This window comes from Lampris incognitus, chromosome 13 (genome assembly GCF_029633865.1).
Source record: "Lampris incognitus isolate fLamInc1 chromosome 13, fLamInc1.hap2, whole genome shotgun sequence".
In the NCBI taxonomy this organism is placed as follows: domain Eukaryota; kingdom Metazoa; phylum Chordata; class Actinopteri; order Lampriformes; family Lampridae; genus Lampris; species Lampris incognitus.
Window position 1 is genome coordinate 27,893,576 of NC_079223.1, and position 9,862 is coordinate 27,903,437.

Consider the following 9,862-nt stretch of genomic DNA (forward strand, 5'->3'; position numbering starts at 1 on the left):
CGGTTCCCCCATCTGTCATTCCAGCACATGCAGACAGACTCCATACAACCGACGTTTCCCCAACAACCATCGTCACGGTGATCCAAAGCTAACTTCGGCCCTATCCACAGGGGGCTTCACCACCATGTCTCCCTCACCTCCACCCTCGCCATCTGACGAAGGGAGAGAGGAGGTCGGAGGGTGGAGAGGACAAAGAGGAGGTGACAGGAGGAACGTTATAGCTTTTGTGTCTCCCAGCAGCGCGGAGTTTAATAAAGTTGTCTGGCTGATGTGAGACCACCAGGCTGGGTGTCTGCACATGCTCAGTAGGGGGACATTCTTAAAGTGACAACTCCATATTTAATAAACGATGACAGGCATTTAAAAGCTTTCACGGGGTTTCCAATAAACAATTTAAAATTCAGAACACTTCACATGGGAAACAGACTTATTGTGTTATCTCCACATCATTCATTTGATTTTATTCTACATTATTTATAATTTATTCCATGTCTTCATTTTCTCTTGGTTTCATTTACTTTTCTGCTATTGCCACAGCTCTAGTAGAGCATTAGAGATGATGTTATGTGTGATTACGGTCGTTCTGCCTGTGTGTGTGTGTGTGTGTGTGTGTGTGTGTGTGTGTGTGTGTGTGTGTGTGGTTGTTAAAAGCAACAACACATGACAAACAGAAAAACCGCTGTGTGCCGCTGAGCCACAATTTACAGATTTTCTGCCTTGCCCTTCCATAGTGTGTCCAATCAGATCGCAGCTTTGTGTGCTTTACTAGATATCAGCGGGTATGGTGCAAACATGGAGGAAAAGCTAACGCTAACTGTCGCTGAGTTTCCCAGGCTACATAATGTTAATTTGAAATCGTACCACAAGCTGGAACAAAAATGCATTGCATGGCGACATGTCAGCCATCAGACAGATCACCAGATTCATTTTCCTATTCTGCTGCATGTGTGTTAACCATTTAAGAGGCACGTCTGCCACAGCCCTGCTCACCTTTACAATTCAATACAACACAACACATAACAGTGTTTTGTCTTCTAATGTCCTACAATTAAAATATTTGTCTTCTTTGCGGAAGGACCGACAAACAGATGGCTGTATCAAGACATACATATAAGGGCATTATATATAAGACATACTCAGGTCATTTACCATATAGTATAATGTTGTTTATGTGTTGCCGACAATTTTTCATGTAAAATCAACAAACAAGACACTTAAACCTTACTTAGTTCAGTTTATTGACACATGCATTAGAAAATACAACAGAGTCTTCCAGTGTAATAAAATGTTTGTGCTCTGGTTAGTCTTCTGGAACCTAGCCACTGAGGATGCAAAAGCCAGTGCATTCTTAGTGCTGGTCCCAAGCCCCAATAAATGGTAAGGTTGCATCAGGAACGGCATCCGGCCTAAAACCTTCGCCAAATCAAATATGCGGATCATAGATCAGATTTCCATACCAGCTCGGTCGAGGCCCGGGTTACCAACGACTGCCACTGGTACTGTTGGTCAGTGGTTGCTGGTGGAAACTATGCTACTGTTGGGCGAAGGAGAAGGAGAGGGGGAAAGGATGTCAGAGGCAGTGGGAGAGGAGGAAGGGTAGGCATGTGGAGGGGAGAGTCAGAACTTTGAATGCTGGCACTATGACTGGTAAAGGGAGAGAGTTGGCTGATATGATAGAAATAAGAAAGGTAGATATATGTCTGTGATGTTCTCATTCATCCAGGTCATGGTAATCCAAAGGAGTTGAATCAAGTGCAACTGGACTTGGTATATATCCGTGAAGACGTTTCGCCTCTCATCCAAGAGGCTTCCTCAGTTCGTGCCTTTCTGACTAGACCAAGCTAGTCTGACTGGCTGGTGATGAGACTCAGAATTTATCCTCTTTGGAGTCGTTGTCAGAGCTATAGATGTCCATGGCTCTTTGTGTCCCGATGTTTACCAACGCCCGTCGCTAACAGAGCCATAGATATGAGTGGTAAACATCGGAACACAAAGAGCCATGGACATCTATAGCTCTGACAACGACTCCAAAGAGGATAAATTCTGAGTCTCATCACCAGCCAGTCAGACTAGCTTGGTCTAGTCAGAAAGGCACGAACTGAGGAAGCCTCTTGGATGAGAGGAGAAACGTCTTCACGGATATATACCAAGTCCAGTTGCACTTGATTCAACTCCTTTGGAGAAGGTAGATATACTGTGTGTACAAGAAACCAGTTGGAAGGGGAGTAAGGCCAAGAGCATCGCAGGTGGATTCAAACCCTCCTACCATGGTGCAGACTGGAGAAGAAATGGGGTAGGGATAATTCGGAAGGAAGAGTATGTGGTGGAGGTGACGAGAGTGTCAGACTGAGTGATGAGTATGAAGCTGGAAATCGAAGGTGTGTTGATGAATGCTATCAGCACATATACCCCCAAGCTGCATGTGTGATGGAAGAGAAAGAAGAATTTTGGAGTGAGCTGATGAAGTTTGGAGAGTGTACCCAAGGAGGAGAGAGCGGACTTCAGTGAGCATGTTGGTGAAAGGAACAGAGGTGATGAGGAGGTGATGGGCAGGTATGGTGTCAAGGAGAGGATATGTGGAAGGAGAGATGGAGAATTTTGTGAAAATGATGGAAATGGCTGTGGTGCATACATGTTTCAAGAAGAGAGAAGAACACAAGGTGATATATAAGAGTGGAGGATGGTGCACAAAGGTGGACTATAGCTTATGCAGGAGGCGTGATCTGAAAGGGACTGGCAACTGCAAGATGTGACAGTGGAGAACGTAGCTAGGCAGCATCGGATGGTGGTCTGTAGGATGACTTTGGAGACCAAGAAGAGGAAGAGAGTGACAGCAGAGCCAAGGATCAAATGGTGGAAGTTGAAGAAAGAAGACTTTTTTGTGGCGTTCAGGGAGGAGTTAAGACAGGCACTGGGTGGAATGTTGGTCTATTCCGTTGCCTACCAATGCAGGGATCACAGGTTTGAATCCCCGTGTTACCTCTGGCTTGGTCGGGCATCCCTACAGATGCGGTTGGCCGTGTCTGCGGGTGGGAAGCCGGATGTGGGTATTTGTCCTGGTCGCTGCACTAGCCCCTCCTCGGGTCAGTCAGGGCACCTGTTTGAGGGGGGGGCTGTGGGGAATAGCGTGATCCTCCCACGTGCTATGTCCCCCTAGCGAAAGTCCGCACTGTCAGGTGAAAAGAAGTGGCTGGCAACCCCACATGTGTCAGAGGAAGCATGTGGTAGTCTGCAGCCCTCCCCTGCTCAGCAGAGGGGGTGAAGCAGCAACTGGGATGGATCGGAAGAGTGGGTAGTTGGCCAAAGTAAAATTGGGGAGAAAAAAGGGGTTAAAAAAGAAAAAAAGTGGGGGGAAAAAGACAGGCACTGGGAGGTAGTGAAGAGTTGCCAGATGGCTGGGCAACCACTGCAGAAATAGTGAGGGAGACAGCTAGGAAGGTACTTGGTGTGTCTTCAGGACAGTGGAAGGAAGACAATGAGACTTAGTGGTGAATGAGGAACTACAGCAAAGTATACAGAGGGAGAGGTTGGCAAAGAAGAAGTGGGATAGTCAGAGAGACGAAGAAAGTAGACAGGAGTACAAAGAGATGTGGCATAAAGCGAAGAGAGAGGTGGTGCCAGCAAAAGAAAGGGCATATGGTGAGTTTTATCAAAGGTTAGATACTAAGGAAGGAGAAAATGACTTTGTACAGATTGGCTAAACAGAGGGGCCCAGCTGGGAAGGATGTGCAGCAGGTTAGGGTGATGAAGGATGAAGATGTAAATGTGCTGACAAGCAAGGGCAGTGTGGTGAGAAGGTCAAAGGAGTAATTTTAGGGGCTGATGAATGAAGAAAATGAGAGAGAGAGGTTGGATGATGTGGAGATAGTGAATCAGGAAGTGTGATGGATTAGCAAGGAGGAAGTGATGGCAGCTATGAAGAGGATGAAGAGTGGAAAGGCAGTTGGTCCAGATGACATACCTGTGGAGGCATGGAGATGTTTAGGAGAGATGGCAGTGACGTTTTTAACTAGATTGTTTAACACAATCTTGGAAAGTGAGAGGATGCTTGAGGAGTGGAGAAGAAGCATACTGGTATCGATTTTTAAGAATAAGCGTGATGTGAAGAACTGTAGTAACTACAGAGGTATAAAGTTGATTAGCCACAGCATGAAGATATGGGAAAGATTAGTGGAAGCTAGGTTAAGAGGAGAGGTGCTGATTAGCAAGCAGCACTATGGTTTCATGCCATGAAAAAGCTTTACAGATGCAATGTTTGCTTTGAGAATGTTGATGGAGACTTATGGAGAGGTCAGAAGGCACTACATTGTTTCTTTGGATTTAGAGAAAGCATATTGTCATATGCTGAGACAGGGTGCTGAGAGAGGAGGTGTGGTATTGTATGAGGAAGTCGGGAGTTGCAGAGAAGCATGTAAGAGTGGTGCAGGATATGTATGAAGGCAGCATGACAGTGGTGAGGTGTGCAGTAAGAATGAAAGATGGGTTCAAGGTGGAGGTGGTATTGCATCAAGGATCCGCTCTGAGCCCTTTCGTGTTTGCAATGGTGATGGACAGGTTGATGGACGAGATCAGGCAGGAGTCTCCGTGGACTATGCAAGAGTTAAAGGGAAGGTTTACAAGATGGTTGTGAGACCAGCTATGTTGTATGGTTTGGAGACAGTGGCACTGACGAAAAGACAGGAGGCAGCGCTGGAGGTGGCAGAGTTGAAGATGCTAAGATTTTCACTGGGAGTGGCGAGAAGGACAGGATTAGGAATGAGTATATTAGAGGGACCGCTCAGGCTGGACAGTTTGGAGACAAAGCAAGAGAGGCAAGATTGAGATGGTTTGGACATGTGCGGAGGAGAGATGCTGGGTATATTGGGACAAGGATGCTGAATATGGAACTGCCAGGCAAGAGGAAAAGAGGAAGGCCAAAGAGGAGGTTTATGGATGTGGGTTGGGAGGACATGCAGGTGGCTGGTGTGACAGAGGAAGATGCAGTGGACAGGAAGAGATGGAAACGGATGATCCACTGTGGCAACCCCTAACGGGAGCAGCCGGAAGTAATAGTAGTAGCAGTAGTAGTAGCAGTAGTAGTAAGCCTCCTGGATAGCCTACATCCCAACCAACAAATGTACAGACAATAAAATAATTAATTTAATTAAAGTGAATATAAACCGAAATGTACACACATAAACAATCCCATAAAGTACACATGTCAATGTGCACTACACTAGCATCTTCACAACATCCACACACCAACACTGCAATCAGCTGTGTACTCATAATATATGGCTCAAGTTACGGAAGGTAAACATTGCACATTAAAATAACAATATAATGAAATAACAATTAGCAGTGTTCTACAGGTTTACCTGCAAAGACAAACCGTGTAACTATGTCTCTGCAATATCCACATATCAACATGTCAGCAGTTGTGTCAGCAGTTCACACAGAGTCAACACTGCACATTGACAACAACTAAGGAAGAGGTGCCTTACATCCACATTACACATTAAGATATCCGAGGAACTGGTGGTTGAATTATTCCAACCTTTCCTCGATTTCTAAGTTTCAACAAGTCAAACATCACCATAACATCTTCACAATTCCCACATACAAACACAAAAATTACAATCTTATCCATCAATCCAGAGTTAAGATTACTTTAAAATCAAGTAACAAGAAATTAGACTGTTTGTTTGTGTGTGTGTGTGTGTGTGTGTAGGGCTGCCACTGTGCTCAGAGCAACTGGTGCATTATTTTACATGCATATAAAGCATATAAAGAAGAGAGGGTGGCACTCAGAAATCAACTGATTTACTCGATCATCTGTCCAGCAGAACACAAAACATTTTTGGCCAGCTGACCTTCATCGTTGTGTACAACAAACAGAGCGACAATCCCTACTTAAGGAGGCCAGGTACGTGGACAGGTGAATGCAATCACCCATCACTGTGCCTTCACCCATAATGAGCCCATAGAATGGCAAAGTGCTGTGCTGTACAATGACATCATACGCTTTCACCTGAGGCATCACCATCCATCAGCCAGACATTTCAAAAAACATGCATTAAAAGCATACTACAAAACAACTATGGTTATCACTGTGGACCTCAAGTTTCTCACCGTTCATAAAACACATCAAACCAATAGTTGGCAAAAAATATCATTCAAAGGATCAAACAAGGGATCATCATGACTTCTCAAAGATGCACCATGTGTTATCCGAGCCACATGGATGGCAGGACAAGTTATACTGGGGAAGTTACTATGTCACTAAATTCATGTTTATAGAAAAGGACAAAGCTGTTTTCCTCATCCATGCCAGTAGGATACAGGCTTTTCAGATGAGGAATCCAACAACACTCAGGTTGTAGGAGTATTCTCAGACTTACAACCTCTGTGGATGACAGACACTTTTTCAGGTTCAATACAGTTTAGATGCCCACTTTGGGTCCATGTTCACAGACATGCCGTGCTGCAGGTGATGTCATGTCTGCCGTCTAATGCTACTTCTGTGTTCAATGATTCGAATTTTTAACTTTGGAGATGTTTGACCTGTATAGTATTTGTTGCTTTGACAGAATAATACATACATCACATAGGTAGGGTTACAGGTAATCAGGGATCTGATTTGTTACTCTTTCCTGTGGGTGCGTCTTTGAATTTGTCAGTTTTCACCATACCACTACATGGGGTGCACGATCGACAGGGGGAAATGTCTCATAATATTTTTTTTTATTTTGATTTGTACAAACTTTATTGATCCACGTAGGGAATTATGCTCTGCACTTAACCCATCCTAGTTATGTACCTAGGAGCAGTGGGCAGCCATCGTGCAGCACCCAGGGACCAACTCCAGTTCCGTATTGCCATGCCTTGGTTAAGGGCACAGACAGAAATATAAACCCTAACATGCATGTCTTTGATGGTGGGGGGTAACCAGAGCACCCAGAGAAAACCCACCGCAGATACGGGGAGAACATGCAAACTCCATACAGAGGATGACCCCCAAGGCTGGATAACCCCGGGGTATTCGAATCCAAGACCTTCTTGATGTGAGGTGACAGCGCTAACCACTGCGCCACCAATGGCACTGTAGGCCTTAGGTCTAACTGCATGTGAATCCACCTTCACCAAGCCATCTCTCAGACTTCTACAACTCTTGTAAAAAAGGAGGATGTTGGAAACAACAGTTTCCAACATCCTGTCAGAGGATGCCAATGCTTCACGACTACAGATTTAATAACTGGACTGAAAGGGTTATACGTTAAAACATTAATTTACAGAGAAGGGTCTTTTTTGGTTTGTCTTTCTTGACAAATAGCTGTTTTCTAATCTATTTTGTGGACAGTCTCTGTCGCTAAGTGAAGGCCTGATTCTGGATAGAACATGTCTCTGAATGTGGTCATGTGACACGGTCATGTGACATGGTAATGTGACACAGCCTGCAGAGTGTTTAAGTTGACTCACAAGTAAACTTCTTTTCAGAGGAATTGGATGGTGACGCTCGAATTTCAACTGACTGTTTTATCGGTGGGTTTCCTGAAGATTGCTGTGGTTGTTCTGTCTCCATCTCTGATTAAGTCAACATCCAAGAAATTTTTAAAATTCATCCATAAAATCAATTTCTTCCTCAACTGAGAAGAGTTTAGAATCTAAATAGGAAAGAAGCTTGAAGTTCATCCTCATTGCCTGACCAAATCATAAAAATGACATCAATGAATCTCACAAATACTTGATGTTGACTGTAACTGTCACAGTTGTAAATAAAGTCTTCTTCAAACTGCCCATCAACAGGCGTGCATATGCACAAGCAGACGGGGAACCCATCGCTGAAGCATACTGTTGTTGATAATAGTCATCTCAAAAAAAGACATTTTTACTAAAGATGAATTGCATTAGCTCACTGATGGCCCATGAGGTGGTGACAGGCAGACATGACATCACCTGTAGCGCCGCATGTCTGTGAACATGGACCTGAAGTGGACATCTAAACTGTATTGGACCTGAAAATGTGTGTGTCATCCACAGAGGTGGTAAGTCTGAGACAATACTCCTACAACCTGAGTGTTACTGGACTCCTCATCTGAAAAGCCTGTATCATACTGGCATGGATAAGGAAAACAGAAAAGACTGCTACGCTACCTGGACGCCCCCTGACTTTGACATTCTAGGCTCATTAGGATGAAGGCACAGTGATGGTGATTGCATTCATCTGTTAACTTACCCTGCCTCCTTAACTTGGGGTTGTCCCTCTGTTTTTTGTACACACCGATGAAGGTCAGCTGGCCAAAAACGTTTTGTGTTCTGCCAGACAGACAGTTGAGTAAATCTATTGATTGGTATATTTCTGATTGTGACCCTCTCTTTTTTACGCGTCTGTATTTCATACATACAGAGGTCAGAGGTGATGGTCAGGGTGGAGTTGTAAGGCTCTCTCTCACCGTGTGTGTGTTTGTGTGTGTGTGTGTGTGTGTGTGTGTGTGTGTGTGTGTGTGTGTGTGTGTGAAAATTAAAGTGTCAGTGAGATTTATGGATGATGTTATTCTAGCCTTTTCTTTCTTTCTAGTAATTTGTCAGTTTTGTAAAACCCTCCATCCAATCAATTTCCTGTTCTGACCTGCAGGCCTGTTCTGACTGGTCTGCTGAACACACACACACACACACACACACACACACACACACACACACACACACACACACACACACACACACACACACACACACACACACACACACACACAGTCTTTGTCTCTTTCTTACACACAGTTTCTGAACTGTCAGTGGGAGATCTGCACAGACCATGTGATAAATCAGACAGACAGACAGACAGAGAGAAAAAGACATAGAATGAAGATAAATATCAAGAGACAGAGAGATAGGAGAGAGATAGACAGAGACAGTAGACATACAAAAAAGAGAGATGTGAAGAACGTGTCTGTTCTGTTGTTCCATTACAACACAATTAGCTTCATGTGCATCTGAGCTGCACACAGCTACTCCTCTCAGCCAATGAGCTCTCACCATGTCTAGATTTAACCAATCAGAAACAAGCCAGGGGTCAAGACACAAATCAAACTAATCTCTGCAGTGGTTTGAATCCTGCTCCATTGAGCCAGGCACAGGATGACGTCTGGGTCAGCTACCTTTAACAACCAGCCTGTGTGTGTGTGTGTGTGTGTGTGTGTGTGTGTGTGTGTGTGTGTGTGTGTGTGTGTGTGTGTGTTTAGCAGAAAAGGGGAAGAGAGAGTGAAAGAGACAAACAAGGAAGAGAAACAGACAGAATTGCAGACAGACAGACAGACAGACAGAGGGAGACTGTTTATTCTGACACCCTCTGTGTTTGTAATTAGACTTCTCTGTCAGTGGTCACATCCAGGCCAAGCTAAGAGAGGAGGACTCAACTGAGATGCATCTGCTCTCTAACCTCCTCTCCTCTCTCCTCCTCTCCTTTCTCTTCCTTCCTTCTCTCCTCTCCTGTCAATCACTTATTTCTCCATCCCTGCTCTGTTCCTCATGCTTGTCTTCCCAGGGGTTGTGATTGGCTTAGAGCTGGGTTGTAGATTGGGGCGTGTCCTGTTTGTTCAGGCTGGATGCAGGATAACCCCGCCCCCCTACAACATTCTCTACAACAGAGAGAGGGACCATGAGAGAGAGAGAGAGAGAGAGAGAGAGAGAGAGAGAGAGAGAGAGAGAGAGAGAGAGAGAGAGAGAGAGAGAGAGAGAGAGAGAGAGAGAGAGAGAGAGTGTGTGTGAGAACGGTAAAACTGAAACTGGCAGAGATCAAGGATCAAGTGTTTTGTCTTCTGATCCGAGAATCCGAAAGGAGGAAAGGAGGAGAGGAGAAGAGAAAGGAGGGAAAAAAGACAAATGG